The sequence below is a fragment of the Sciurus vulgaris genome (assembly GCF_902686455.1).
Source record: "Sciurus vulgaris genome assembly, chromosome: 1".
Taxonomy (NCBI): domain Eukaryota; kingdom Metazoa; phylum Chordata; class Mammalia; order Rodentia; family Sciuridae; genus Sciurus; species Sciurus vulgaris.
Window position 1 is genome coordinate 37,168,988 of NC_136461.1, and position 16,054 is coordinate 37,185,041.

A 16,054-nucleotide genomic window follows, 5' to 3' on the forward strand; every position below is an offset into this window, starting at 1 on the left:
TGCTATGAAACAAAGTAAGTCTGTCTGACCTTTGAGCTGGGACTGAGTCTCTGTAATTCTGATATCCATTCACTCAGTCATTCATTCACAACATATGGATTGTCCACCTGCCATTGTGAGGTACTAACTCTGTCCCAGGGCAGTGAGCACAAACTGACTTAAACACACATATGCTTTTACCTCATGGGTCTTTTCCCAAATGGGAATTAACAGGTTCCTGAGAGCAATGACCATCTCATGAATAGGTATCTTGCAACATGCATTCAGTGGGTGCTCAAGGCAGTGGCACATGGCAGGTGGCATTTGGATAAGATTTGGACATCCTCTACTACCTCAATCCCTGGATTACAGGTGGTGCTGAAGCCAGAAAGGCTGGGGGCCAGAACCCAGTCCTCCCGACATACAGGCCACAACATGTTCCCACTGCCTGAAGCTGCCTCTCAGGGTCCAAAGCACTCCTGAGAAAAAGAGCAGGCCATTCTCCATAACAGGGCATGAAGGAACCGAAGAAACGTGAGAGCAACCTCAATTAATCCCAAATGTGGGAAGAATTCTGAAGGTCAGAGGAATGGAAAAGGTAAGTCAAGGAAAAAGTTAGCATTCAGCAGTGGAGATAAACTGAGCTGATAAACGGCCTTTGAACACTTGGGTTATTTATTTATTTGCTTCTAGTCCTTGTACAGTTTGTTAATTCCAGCTAAAATTCCCCAGTGCCTTGCTCACATGTGTGGTACATTATGTACCCATCTGGCAGCAAGACTGACACCTCCCCTGGCAACTGCCCTCTGAAGTTTCAAACACACTTACATGTTTGTATCCCAACAACAACAACACAGAAAGGAAACAGGAAAAGGACACCCTGGAGTTTATTGCACAGACTCTGGCAGGACCATGAGTGAACAATATCTTGTCTACAATAGGAACTCAACAAACAAGTGAGGAAGTAGACTCGGGCCAGGCCCAAAGGCTGGACTGACAGATACGTTGCAAAGCAAAAGAGAGTCTGAAATCTGAGGTTTCCCCTTTGCAGAAATGAAGATAATTTTTCTGGGGATTTTTTTTTTTCTTCACAGTCCCTCTGCTTAAGCAAACCCTGGTGAAAAGAACTCCTGCTCTGATTGTCCATGGAAAGGTTCCCTGGAATGTTGGACCGAGTCTCTGGAATGTATAGATTTAACGAGCCAATTTGGAAATTAACGGAGATGAAAAGAGAGCCTTATGGTCACATTACACACAGAATCACTACCTGAGCAAGTGCAGGGGGCTGAGGAGGTCCCTTAGAGTTTCCTGTGAGCGGGCTTAGCACATTCCAGACCGAAACCTTGGCCAGCCTGCAATTTTAGGAGGGGGAGAGTCTGCAACCATCACCCACAGACTTTTTGAGGGAAGGGCAAAAAATTCATGAAGAATTCTAAGTGTCCCAAATACGGTTTTCAAATTTTTTTTAACTGAAAAAAGACCTTCCCCTCCCCTAGTCTATTGAGTGCCATATTTGAAATATTTAAACAAACTGCCTCTCTGTCCTAAATGATTTTGTCAAAATGCCAGTCCAGGCTTCTGATCAGGAAAAAGATAAACAGTGTTTGAGCCATGCATATTGATACTGTGGGGGCAGGGGTTAAAAAAAAAAAAAAGAAAGAAAAAAACAAAACTCGAAATTTGAATTATCATTATGGTTTTGCTTCTAGCAGTTTGGGGTGGGTTTTTGTTTATTTATTTATTTTTAATATTGAGCAGCCTTGGGAGTTCAGCCATTACTTTCCTCCATGGCTAGGGAGCTTAGGGGCCCAGCCTGGGAGCAGACACTTCATCCAGTTCCTCTCTTGTGGTCCATGAAGCAGTGGAAACCCAGGGAGAAGAGACGCTGCCTCTACCAGGCACCGCCAGCCCTCGAAAGCCCTGCCCAGGAGGGTGCTGCCCTCACCCCCACCCCAGGAAGACACCATTTCTTCTCTTCCCAGGGTTTTGCCTAACTCCTCAGAGCCTTTTTCTCTCCCTGCAGGGCACTGAGCCATCCGAGCCATCTGACCCAATCTTCAAAGACTAAGTCCTTTTTGTTCAGGGACTTTCGGCATTGCACATGATTCTTCCTCAATAGCCTTTGATTTTTCTTCCAGGACTTGATCAAGTAGGTTCAACTCAAGCTTCAAGACCAGGTTGCAGTTTCAACTCAAGGTCCCTGGGGAAGAGGGACTGTTCCAGATGGGAGAGTGGAAGGAGTTTCAATTCCCACAGAAGCCTGATTTTTCTGGGAACTTGGCGCTGCATCTCTGCATCACAGAGTGATGGGGTATGTGGTAAGGTCCAAGACCAAGTCACAGATCTGGACTCACAATTAAGCATCCTCCTCCCTGCAAAACATGATCCCCTTTGGGGCTAGAAATCTAAGTGAACTCCGGTGGGGAAACCTGGAGCAGAAGATCAGCAAGCTCTATGCCCTTGATGAGCCTCAGAAGAACACCTGTCTTCTCCCTCCCCTTTCCTGGGAATGGCTGCCTGACTGACCTTGGCCCCTCCCTGAACCCCAACTCCAATGGATGCTGAGGGAATCCATTTCTGCCAGGCCTCTGAATGCTGCCGATTATCTAAATGTGAAGTCACATCTTTCTTGCCACTTCAATGTGTGGGAAAATGGGCTAACCTGGGCTTGTGAGTCAATGCTAAGTTCCTCCCAATTTTGACCTGTCAGCATTAGAGGTCATACAGAGCCGGGGTACTTGAAAAACATTTTTGGAAATTTAAGATTGCCCTGGAGCCACAAGGAACAGAGCAGGGAAGGAAGAATACCCTCTCTCCCCTTCTTTTTTTGCAGCAGACTCTCCTTGTTGTTTATGAAGGGAGGAAAGAACCCAAACAAACCAAAGCCTGGGCCACACCCAGCGCCGTGGCCACATGAAGCCATACATGTCACTTAAAGAACTCTTGGAACTATTTACAAAGAGGGCTGTTAAGTCCTTTGAACAACAGCACAGGGTCTGAGAGGGTTTGAGTCCCAAGCAGTGACTCAGGCAGAAAGAACAGGGAGGTGGCAGGGCTGTGTGTGAGATGACATGGGAGCAAGAGGACAGAGGAGCTGTGGCCAGGCCATGAGTACCTGGCAGCTGCTCCCAAACACTGACCCACACAGCCCTTAGCCATCAACACAGAAGGTGGCCCAGCACCCTTGTCCATATTTATGGCCTGATTTGTCCAGCTGTCAGTCAGCTCCAAAGGAAATATTATCCATTTCCAGTTGTACAGCATGAAGCTAAGGCAAGAAAGGTCAAATCTCCAGTCAGCTTCCAATGAAATGACACAGGAAGTGCTTACCAGACTGCCTAGTGAACACATGACAGACCTCAGTCATGCCAAACCCTTCGGGAAGAGGGTCACTAACCCAAACTGCAAGCAGACACTAGATGTGCAGGTTTATATTTGGACAGCATAGCTTTGCCTAATTTCAAGAAGGCGTTCTAGAAATCAATCAAGCCAACCATTCAAATATACACTTGAGTGTACTTGGACTATACTTCGACAAAGTTGAAAACTTTCTTAATTAGAAAAATAGTTCAATCACTTGACAAGTATTTAAACCCTCTCAATCATGTGCTTAGATGACTAGTTACCTGGCCTTTGCTGGCACTGCACCTGTGACAGGAACTCAGGACCCCTAGGGCAGCTATTGCAAGATAGCTATTAGACAACTCTTTCTTTAGTGAACTGACACTGGGTTCCTAGAGGCTTTTATCCATTAAGCAGGGACATAAAGAATGCGTTGAATCCCTGTTCCTAGGGAGAGCCCTTCAGAAACCAAATTAGCTGAATCACACCCCCCGCATGTATCATGAGGTATGTAAACAAACACGAACACACTCGCCTGCAGTACGTAAATTATCCAGCAACTTCCCACATCCAGAAGACACGTTCAAACAACAAAATCATCACCACCCAGCACTCATGCACTTGACCCCTAGCAGAGCCTTAGCATCTTCATCTGAATTTATTTAGTTTCCTTTTGGATTTACTTTTCCTAAATCTTATTCTCTGGCTTCCTGGTTCACAAAAGATGAAAAGCAATCAATGAATTGCAAAGAATGCTCTCTGCACTAAGAAGTCAGAATGTTCAGCTTGACTCTGACCGGGCAAATAAATGGTAAGAAAGATCTCCAGGAACTAGATAATAACAGCAGCCTAGGGTCATCTCATTGTATGATATTTAGGGCAAGTGTAGGTGGTCCTGAGTCTTTAAGAGAAAGAGTCAGCTGCTACATGTGACAAACATCCTTTTAGAAGTTTTCCATCCTATGTACTCATGTCAAAGTAATATCCTGACACCCAAGAGTTGTGACTTTATTCTCTAGATCATTCATTTTTAGTGGAAGAGCTCATTCTATATTCATGTGCCTAAATGAGATGTCACTGTGTGCTATCTCACAGTGAACAGCACAGTTTTCAATGACAAACGGAACTGCTGATTGCGATGCTAAGTGTAGAGGTGGGCATGTGGTGGGCACCATCCTGGTTGACTGATCCCCATGGTAACAGAAGTGAGGCAAGAAAGTATCACCTACTGGAGATGCTTCCACTACCTGCTTCATAGAGATAAGTACTGTTGAAATTAGCATATTCATATTTGATTCCAAACATCCCTGCCTTGTGATAACTGTGTTCATGACCCAGATGTACATTTCTTCATGAATATGTATTTACCATTTCAATTAGCTCAGCATTTCCTTTTTCTAAAGAGTCCAAGAAGGTAAACTGTATGCTGTTTCTAAGGCAATAAATGCAGTATTACTCCCAAGTCCCCAAGTTCCCAAGCTAGCAGCCAGGTTAGGATATTGGGCATGGGCAGCCATGAGGGGACAATAACTCTTGGTTCCCTGGGCTGCTGGAGGAAGTTAATGCCAAAGGATAGTTAATACCAAGTCATTCATCTTGGGTTCAGGAACACAAGATCACACTCAGGGTGCACATGTATACACATACACACACTTCAAGACAACACACCCTGTGGAAACACCTGAACCACTGAGCAGGTCTGAATCCCTGAGGTGGAAGCTCCAGCAAGTGAGGGGCCACAGGCCACTCTGACTGCATCAGACAAAAGTAGCTCCAGGGATCAGGGAGGGGTGGCACTTCCAAGCTCCATTACTCTGCCCTACTCCTATCTTCATGGTATATAATACCTCCCAACCTACGGCTTCATTTACTTCTTGTTTATTATTTGCTATCCATCTCTTTAGGGTGAGCTTGTTTTGTCTTGTAGTTACGCATCATACCCAGGACACTCCTGGACACAGGGTGGGTGCTCAGAGTGGTTTGCTAAGTGAATGAGTGACTGATTCCACAGCCTGAAGAAATACTTTGGCCCTGACAGGCACTCATCACACGTTACACGTGGTTTCTCCTGTGCCCAGCACTAATTCATTGTAGCCCTATGTCTCAGTTAAGTCCAATGGAGCCTCAGAATCATTCTCAAGATCTCAGGCAGCCACCACCATTGGCCTCTCAGTTAACAGGAAATGAGCTCTGCTTACCATCCCTGGCTCAGGCTATCATCACTGAAGCCCGGAGGTTTAGATTGCCAGTTCGTTTTCCTTTCCCAAGTGATCCACAGGCAGGGATTTAATGTCTCCTGACCTGAGACTGCAAGAAATGCTCATGGGGTTTGTGACCTAAGTAAGGACAGAGATACTTGCTACTCTGGGATGTAGCCCTTACCAGCAGGGTGTGAACTTGGGTGTTTATCTTCATCTCACCCAGCCCTGGGTACTTTTTAATGAGTTGACATTCTCTGAAGTTACATTCTGCCTCTCTCCGACATTCTGTCATAGGATTTTCACACTTGTAGGAAGGATTGAACCACCTTGCACAGGAGCTTAGTCGGGTAGTGATTTGCTCAAGGTCACACAGCCAGCAAGGGGCAGAGCTGGGATTTGAACCCAGGCCTGTCAGTGACCATTTTACAGATAAGGACACAGACTGGGAGAGGTCCAAGATGTGATGGAAGTCATTCTTTCAGGACTTTGGAACCACAGGGCTGCGCACTCCTTGAGGGACGGGTCTGCCTCTTAAACATCCATGTTTCTCCACACCCAGCCCAGAGCCTGGCCCAGAGCAGATTATGGAAGGCAGATATGGACACACAGCCTCAAGAGATGGGACAACTTGGTGTTAGAAAGTTGGCCTAAAAGGAAAGGACAGATGTAATCAGAATTCACAAACCTAGTGGCCTTTTGCAGAACCAGCCTTGGTGTTCAGTGGAAGTTAGAGTGGCCTTGTCCCTATCCCGGGTGAAGTCAGCAAAGAGGATGCTCCCATCATGTCCTCATGATCAGGAGAAGGGAGCCCCTCTCCCGGGAACCTGACTTCACTTCTCCTGTCCATCACTCTCACATTCCAGTCTCCCCTGCCCCCGATGGTCTGCACCCCTTTCTGGAACACAATGGGGAAGGATGCTGCAGATCTCTTTGCAGGCTCTGTCCAGCCCAAAGCCCAGACTCAAGCACTTCCTAACTTTAAATGTGAAGTGAACATTGGGGAGTGAATGAACAAAGATGTGAATTACCAGAGACATCTGTGGTCTAAGTCCCCATTCTCAAATGCCTAGACGATTTCATTACACATTCATTCATTTAACAAATGCTTCTCAAGTACCTACTACATGAGGGTCAGAGTGCTAGGTTCAGGGATAGAGAAGAGAGCAAAAACTAGCTGCTTCTTGCTAGGTCTTTTGAAAGGCTCTGCATTTAACCATTCAGCACTTACTTTCAAACTTACCCTCTCTAACTGGGTTTGGTCTTCGTCTCCCTGCATTGGATGACTTCCAATGCCTTCCATGGCATACTGAACAAGGATCAAATTTCTTACACTGACAATGAAGACCTTTAAGATCTGGCTGAAACCTATACTCCCAGCCTCATCTCCTGTCCCTCACTCTCTCTTTCCCCTTCTTGGGCATCTTGGGCTCCAACCCCTGCCTGAGATGCCTTTCTCATCTGCATTAGTCAAGTATGGTCACAAACCACCCAAGACTGGTTGAAAGCAAAAATCATTTATTCTCACTTGCATGTCCGTGGGTCAGCTGGGGCTTGATTGGGTCAAGTTGTGTGTTCATGTGGCCGTGGCTCTTCCATGGGGGTTGGGCTCAGGCCACCTGTGTTCATTCGGGGACCTCGGCTGGAGTGGGGAGGGGACAAAAACTACATGGGAAATCTCTTCTCATGATAGCATGGGCACAAGGGGGTAAGCCCAACCGAGCATACGCATCTAAGACTCTGCTCACTTCATGTCTGCAGGAGTGAGTTACATGACAGAGTCCAAAGTGAAGGAGGAAGAACGTGCATTTTGCCTATCATTCAGTCAAAGTCAGTGACATAGTCAAAGCCTGTGTCCTTGGAGGCTGGGGAAAAGGTGAGGCAGGGATGACTGCAAACAATCATCTCATCTAACAAACCATCTCTACTTAACAAATCTGGGTAGTATGGTAAAAGAAAGCAGTCTTGGAAGTGGAAGGTCTGGGTTTGTATATGGCTGTATGTCCTACCTTCTAAGGGACATGTACTTCTAAGGGACTGTGTACTCCAAAACTACACACACACCCATACACACACATGCACACACACACGCACACACACACAGAGAATCTACTGTGTGTGGAAATAGCATGCCAGATCCTGACCCCAGACTGGTGAACAACACAGACACATCTCTGTTCTCTTGATGTTACAAATGAAACACCAAAATGAGAGTGTCAGCTCTCTTGTCCACTAAGTAGAGAAACAACATAGCAATGTATGAGAAAATCCCTGGGAAGCTGGCCTTGAGTACAGTTATGATATCTCCTTGTAAGTGATCTCTCATCAATCCATATCCTTAAAACCATGAAGCACCATCCAACCAGGCTCATCTGACCGGTATGGAGGTCCACCTTATTGCAGGTAGGCCTGCCCAGTCCCCACTCTCTGCCTCACAGACACTGCCTTCTAGAAAGCAGACAGGTGTGCTCTTCCTGATTGCATGCAGCCCAGTGCTACTCCACAATAGATGCTCAATATATACCACAGACCAAGACTCTAGAACCTCTGCAACCACTTTCCTCACTCTTCCCTGGAAACAGCCTCAAACACTGAGCTTTCTACCAAAGCCTTCCCAGTCACCCAGAGAGAAAAATGCAACTAATCAAAGCAATCTGGATTTTTCTTTCCATTCCCACCACCCCTCCCACCCCCGCCCCAGAGCAAAACCTCCTGAAGTGATTAAATGTTATAATAAGGATTTGGCATATTTACCTTGTCAAAGATTGTGCTTTTGTGGTATCTGGTGGAGTACAGATTCAAGAGCCAACAGTGAGATGGACTATCAGTAGAGACCAATGAGGGAAGAAAACAAAACCTCAAGATAAGTCAATAACCTCTAATCACACACAGACGGGCCAAGCATGCAAGTAACTGGGCCTTTCCGGCAAAAATAACGCTAATTAAGTAGTTATAAAAATTATTGTTATTATTAGCAGTATCATCATTATTATGATAAATTAAACACTAGCTACAAATTCAAAAGTTTTTCTTTAGGATCTGGTTTCCTCCAGTTTTCTTGCACACTGTTTATATCTAGAGGTGGGTCTTGCTAGCTGAGAGCCACTGAACTCCAATCCCAGCATGGCAGGCCCTCCAGGCTCTGGTGAAAATCTACTTTCCAATCACTCACTCATTCAACAACTAGTTTTTTTTCCACAAACTTATTGACTAGATGTTTGTCCTCCCTCAAATTCACTTGTTCAAATTCTAAATCTCAATGTAATGGTATTAAGAGTGAGTCCTCTGGGAGGTGATTAGATCATGAGGGTGGAGCCCTTGTGAATGAATTGGTGCTCTAATAAAAGAGATCCCAGAGAACTAACTAGTCCTGCTTTCTACCACGCGGATACAAGGAGACAGCAGCCGAGAGCCAGAAGAGGGTCCTCACCAGAACAGGACCATTCTGGTACCCTGATCTCAGACTTCCAGCCTCCAGAACTGTAAGAAATAAATGTTTACTGTTCATAAGCCAAGCAGTCCCAAACTAAGACAAGTACCTATTTAGATCCCTGTTCTAGTGGATAAGCCATCATTTGACCTCTCCAACCCTTTCTCTCCCATTTCCTAATAGAAACCACGGCCTCATGACCCAGTCTGTTCCATGACCTTCGAGTTTACAGTTCCGTTTCCATCTCCACCTGGAAGTAGTGACTCTGATGACATGTGCTTTCTTACCTGTGGCCAACTGCACTTATACAGCTGTGCACTCACTCTGAATGTGCTCCACACACTTGTCTGTCCTTTCACTTCAAGTATGCTTTATCTGCCACTTTGACAGGGACTGGGCTCAGGTCTCAGACTGCGTGACTCAGCAGCTGGTGATCAATAAATACTTGTTGATGGACTTTACTTGGTCCTAGGTCAACACAAACCAACCTGTTTACTTAAAGTGGATTCCTGTGGGCTGGCCTCTGGGAGAAGCTACTAGGAGGTATCCTGCTCAGTGCCTGGCACACAGGTCTGAGTCCAGCAGGGTGTAGTGCCAGCAGCCAGGCCCAGGTAACTGGCATGTTCTTTGCCAGGATGCAGGATGACCTGCCATTGATATTTGACATTTGCAGCTCATACTTCAATAGTGTTAGCAACTCAAAGGTGCTGCTAGCAAACAGGATTCCAAGGGAGCTTCTCTAAGGAACCACACAGGATTTGTACTTGTGCCTTCTAAACTCACTCCTCCTCCAACCTCCCCTAATTTCAGTTATTGGTACCACCATGGACCAAAATGGGAAGTGCTGCACTGGTGTCTTAATCTCTCCATGGCCACCCATCAGGTGCACTGCCAGCTCCAACTCCAATGAGAAGTCAAGCCCACCTCACCTGTTCCCCCAGCTCCATCATCCCCCCATCTGGGCTATCCCAACAGTGTCCATGCTGGTCTCCTCACTTCCTCATTCTGGTCCCCAAGAACCATATGGCATATCACAGCCAAAGGGTGATATGAGAAGTAAATTAGAGAGAAGTAAATTAGAGAAGTATATTGAGAAGTAAATTATATAAAGAGAAGTAAATTAGTCTCACCCTGCTTTGAATCAATAGTTTCTGCTGTTGGAATAACATCCAAATGCTTTCCTGTGTTCTGCAAGCCCAGTGAGTTCCCACCCCACCTCTCTCTGCTCCATGTCCTGACACTCTCCTGTGTATTCATGGTTCCAGTCACATTGTTTCTATCCCTTAAATAGGGCCTGCACATTGCTGTTCACACCCTGTTCATTCATTGTTAAGTCATCCCTAGAATAGAAGTCCTGTGCAGGAAAAAAATTCTCTTGTTCCATACTCTATTTTCAACATTTCCTGTAGTACCCAGCATATTGTGATCGCTCAAAGCACATCTGTCAATGAGGCAGCACATAGCAACTTCTCTCCAAAGTGTACAGTATGGAAAGATGCTGGTGGTGGTGTGGGGGAACCTGACAAACTCTACCTCATCCAGGGGACCAAGGTCAGTATCAACAGGGACTGATCATGTACCCTTGTTTTGATGTGACAAAAATGGCATTTAATTAAACTCTGTGGAATTCAGTCTAATCATGAGAAAAAAAAAAAAAATCAGATGAATCCCACTGGAGGGAAAAGCATCTGACCAGTGCGCAAAACTACCAAGGTCATGTTTAACTGTCAAGGAAAGTCTGAGAAACCATCACAGCCCAGAGGAGTTTAAGAAGAGATGACAATTTCATGTGCTGTGGTACCCTGGGTACCATCCTGGAACAGAAAAAGGACATTAGGGGAATTCTGAATAAAGGATGAACTTTAGTTAATCACAATGTATCAAATTTGGTTCATTAATTATGACAAATGTACCCCATTAACATAAGATACTAATAATAGGGTAACTGGGTATGGGGAACTCTGTGTACTATCTTCTTAATAATACTAGGAATCAAAACTGTTCTAAAATAAAAAGTTTATTTCAAAAACACATTTGTTTGGTGAACGAATGTGCAGCAATAAATGCTGCACAGATATTTTCTTGTCTTTTATAAGAATGTACTGAGCTCTGGCTGCAGCAGGATATTAGGAAGCAGTCCAGTTGCCAAAGTCTGGTAAGCATTGTCTGGGGCAGACTGTTTGCATCATTACTTTGTTAACAACACACTCGAAGCACTATAAAGGCAGACAGCAGCCCACCCTAACTGAACCACCAGTGGTTCTAAATGAGGAGTTTGGGTCACTGACAGAAATAACACAACCTGCCCTCTTAGAGGATGAATCACAATTTCCTGCTGTTCTAAAGCCCTTCTAGCCACAAGCACCCCTGAAGGCCTACTGTGTGCAGAGCCTGACTCAACTTATTAGCCAGCTCCTGTGCTAGACTGACAAACACAAAGTTGGTCAAACACAAGACTCTCTTCCAAGGGGTCAAATGGTGCAGCACAGACTACGAATGGCAGAGGTGTTCAGAGAAGGCAGCGGGTGGGGAGACAAGGAGGAGGAGAAGGGCCATCCAGGGTTCATCAAGCCCAGAAGCAGGAAGTGTTCTGATTAGAGCCGTGGAGTGCCCCAGGGGGCAATGGAAGAGGAAGTTATTCGTAAAATGAGTTGAGACCAGACCAGAAAAAGCCTTCCATATCGGTTAGTTGTAAGTGCTTCTGCTACGTTCTTCCTTTCTGTGTCTGCTTTCCCACCCCTCTCCTACCCACCTCATCTCTGCCTGTGCTATAGGAACCTGCAGAGAGTAATGGCTCAAAGAAACACCTAGTGAATGAACAAGAGAGGGAATTCATGAGTCGACTATGATCCAAGGGACTTTCCCCCTTACACCACGGGGAGACCGGCAAGTTTGTCCAAAACCCACCATCGAAATGCCACTTTCTCCCCTATCTCCCCAGCCCCTCCCTGCTGTTTTCCTTCAGCATCTTCCCCTCCCCAACTTCTCACTCATCATTTGTGTACTTGTTTCCTGTCTGTCACTTCTCAGTCATTCACCAAACATTAGCTAGTTACCTGCTATGTGCCAGGTGTCTTCTGAGTGTTAAATACACAGACATGGACAAAAGTCTTGGGGTCATGGAGCTACCATTCGAATGAGGAGAGCAATAAGTGAGCAAAACGTATAGAATGCCAACAGGTGACAGGTGCTATGGAGGAAAAAACAGGGAAGAAGGATTGTAAGTTCAAGGGAGTGGGTTGCTATTTAAATAGGGTGATCCAGGGAAACCGTCTGCAGGAGTTGGGGACAAGAATTGTTTCCTTTGTGTTCAATGACACAGTAGCTAGCATGCGGTAGACACAGAAGAATGAATAGGTGTGTAAGTGAGGCGGTTGGCAAAGTTAATCCACTTCTTTTAATTAAACTTTATTTTTGAGATGATTTTGAATTCAATTGTAGTTGTAAGACACAATTCCGTTTCCCCCAATGAAACATTTTACACAATTAGTACAATATCAAAACCAGGAAAGTGGCATTGATACAATCCACTGATGTTCATCAGTTCTGCATGCACTGACTTTTCACATGTGTGTGAATGGCATATTCAATTTTATGCAATTTTAAGGGCTAATTCATTTAAATTTTTTTTTAAATTTTTTACAGACTGCATTTTGATTCATTGTACACAAATGGGGTACATCATTCTGTCTCTATAGTTGTGCACGATGTAGATTCATGCCATTGGTGTAATCATACATGTACATATGATAATGATGTCTGTCTCATTCCACCATTTTTCATACATCTCCTCCCTCTCATTTCTCTCTCCATAATCTAAAGTTCCTCCAATCTTCTCTCAGCCCCATACCCCCACCCCATTATATAGTATTACAATTAGCATACTACAGCAACGCAGCCACATCAATGTTTATAGTAGCTCGATTCACATAGCTGGATTGTGGAACCAACCTAGATGCCCTTCAACAGATGAATGGATAAAGAAATTGTGGTATATATACACAATGGAATATTATTCAGCCATAAAGAAGAATAATATTATGGCATTTGCAGATAAATGGATGGAACTGGAGAATATCACACTAAGTGAAATAAGGGAATCTCAAAAAACCAAAGGACGAATGTTTTCCCTAATTCGTTTTTAATGTGTAAGGTAGGACATCACTTGAAGAGTTTGGGGCTGGACGAAAGGGAGGTGAAGCAAATCCCCAATTATCCAGCATGCACGACCTCTGTTTATCCATGCAACCACCATAAGAAGGTAGGTATTCTGATCCCCATCTTACACATGTGGAAATTCAGAAAAGGAACTTATTGAAAGTTCCATCATTGGCAGGCAAAGAACCTAGAACCCCGAACTCATGAATATGTAGTTCCTTTTCTGGGGCTCATTCCTGATAATAAGAATGGCCTAGATTGGAAAACAAACAAACAGAAGAATTAGAGATGAAGAGGAAGGACAGGCTCCAGGAGATACTAAAAGGGCGAGGAAATGAGAAAGGCGTTCAAACAGTGCTCTGGGATGCAGAGTCAGGGAGAAGAGAAATGAGTTTCCATTCAGGGAAAAGAAAATGAAAGCTAGAGCGTCTAAAGGAGAAGAGAAAAGAGATGCCCTGGTCCAGCCCTGATTTCCTGTGCAATCTTTACATCCCAGGGCTTCTTGCAGCTCATCAGTGCTACCCCATCCCATCCACTGCTGTCATCTGAATGTTTGTGCCCTCTGGAAATTCTTAGGTTGAAGCCTAATCTCCAGTGTGATGATACTAGGAGGCAGGACTTTGGGGAAGTGATTAGGTCATGAGAGCGGAGTCCTCCTCAATGAGATTAGTGCCCCTTACAAGAGGCTAAAGAGGCCCCTTCACCACTTGACTGGCCTTCTATGAACCAGGAAGTCAGTCCTCACCAGACACTGGGTCTGCTGGCCCTTTGATCTTGGATGTCCTAGCCTCCAGAATTGTGTGAAAATAAATTTCTGTTGTTTGTAAATATGCTACTCAGCCTATGATGTTTTATTATAGCAGTACAAACAGACTAAGAGAACCACCCAGGATTGCTCTGAGGCCAAGGAGAGATAGCGAGGTAACCTTATGCAGAGCAAGAATGCTAGGCCAACTGCCAAAACCAGAAGTAAGGAACACAACCCGACTGCCCAGACTGTCTACAGACTCCGACCAGGATGGCTGGCTGGCTTCCCCAGAGATGAAAATGTAGAATTTAGGTCAGTACACCCAGAGAAGCTCACTCTGTTTACAAGAAAACAGAGAGTGTGTGTTCCTATTAAATGCCTTTGAATCACAGCAAGGATGGGAGACCCACGGCTGTTTATGGCTTTGGATATTTACTTTTCTCATATACAAATCAGCTCGGGTGCCGTCAGAGCTGACGCCACCTCACACTGCGGCCCTCTGACGTCCCGGCTCCTCCCCCTGCCCCACACATGGTTTGAATTTATTGGTTTTAGCAGCTTTCATTTATATTGTGTGAGGATCACGGAATGACCAGCAAACAGAAGCTCTGATCCATGTCCTGGGAAAAATTCAGAAGTGTGAGGAAGGAGGTTCTGCGAAGGCCCATCCAATCCAAGGAGAAGCAGCTCCCACCACGGGGTGCTCCAGTCAAAGCCCTAGGGACACTCTGGGATTAAATAATCAGTGGGATATCATGGACCATGGCTCCGCCAGGAGATAGTTAGAATATAAGAAAGTGAGAAGGTGCTCATGGGTCAAAGCCACAACATTCAGTGCTATAGTGGGACATACAGGTGGCTGCTGAGATGTTTGGCCTCTGGGAACCAAACACCAGGAAATCTGGGTACAATGGGGAGGGAAGGTTTGGGACTTCCTATTTTCTACCTGATACTCAAACAATGATTAGGTAGATATGACCAATAATTTTAAGCTGCACACAGAATCCCTGAGTGTCTGCTTGAACCCAGCCCCTTGGGGAACCAGAGTCATTAGAAGAGGTTCCTGTCCTCAAAAAAGCTTCAGTCTAATGGAAGAGACAGAACATAAGTATATAACAGACAATAAAATGTAAAATTCCGTTTTCCAGTGAGATCAGAGCAGGCTTAGAAAGTGGCTTTGCAGCAGCAGGGGTATGGTTTCTGGTTTACCAAACAATCTCACACCAATAAGGGGACTCAGCCAGGGGAGGAACTGCCTGGAACATGCTGCTGGACTCCCAACCCAGAGTTCTCACTATTTATGGACTACAGACCCTTTCACCTCCCACTTCTGCTCCGGAATACTCAGGAATCACGTGCCTCCACCCACCCCCACTTTGAACAGGTAGAATCCCCAAATCTGCCATCAAAGAGGTTACACAGAATGCAGGGACACAGGGTCCTACAGAAGTTATGTTAGAAATGGTCATCAGGGTCTCAGGCTCCCTTCCAAAAGGCCCTGTAATATGTAACTATGGTGGGTCTCATTTAGCTGCCAGTCCACTTTACCATCTAAGAGCAAACACCCCTTGAATTCCTGTTTGAGAAGCTGAGAGCCTCTTCTCCTATGGGCAAGCAGTGGGTATACCCTGTATCTGACACATGAAGAAAAGGGCCCTCATAGGCAAGCCTGGCTGAGGGGCTTCAGGTTGAGCAATGAATGAATGAGTCAACAAGCCATTATTAACCAAAGAAATTCTGAACTGCAGAACACAGGTGTGAGGACACCCCTATGCTCCCATAATGCACCAGGGTTACAAGGGTTCCATGATGGGGCTCTTATGTGCCTCTATGGCCAATGAGGGATAGTCTTCCTGTGGTTCCTGCTAGTATTTTCTGGGGACTAACTACATTCTCTCTATCTGTATCAATATCAATACCACACCCTGCCAGGGAACACCATTGGTCAATTGGAACCGAGCTCAGGTTGTAAAGCCATGCCAGGTATTCAAAAGGCAGGGAAACCTGTCCGCTGTATACACTGAGCATCTGCAATCACAGAGAGAGCTCACAGACAGCAAGGATGCAGGCTTGTTCCTTTTGCTAGCACCCACAGGACCTCCAAATAACCTGAGCCCCTGCAAAGCCCCAGTCACTGTGGGGGTTGTACTCAACAGTGACACCGTGGAGTGCATGACAGACAGGTGGGACCTAATATTC

General features: G+C 45.4%; 1 protein-coding gene across 3 annotated transcripts in view; it reads right to left on the reverse strand.

Moving 5' to 3' along the window:
- The window catches only part of TRABD2B (TraB domain containing 2B), a 223,956-nt gene that overhangs the window by 191,453 nt on the left and 16,449 nt on the right, over positions 1-16,054 (reverse strand). The window lies entirely within an intron of this gene.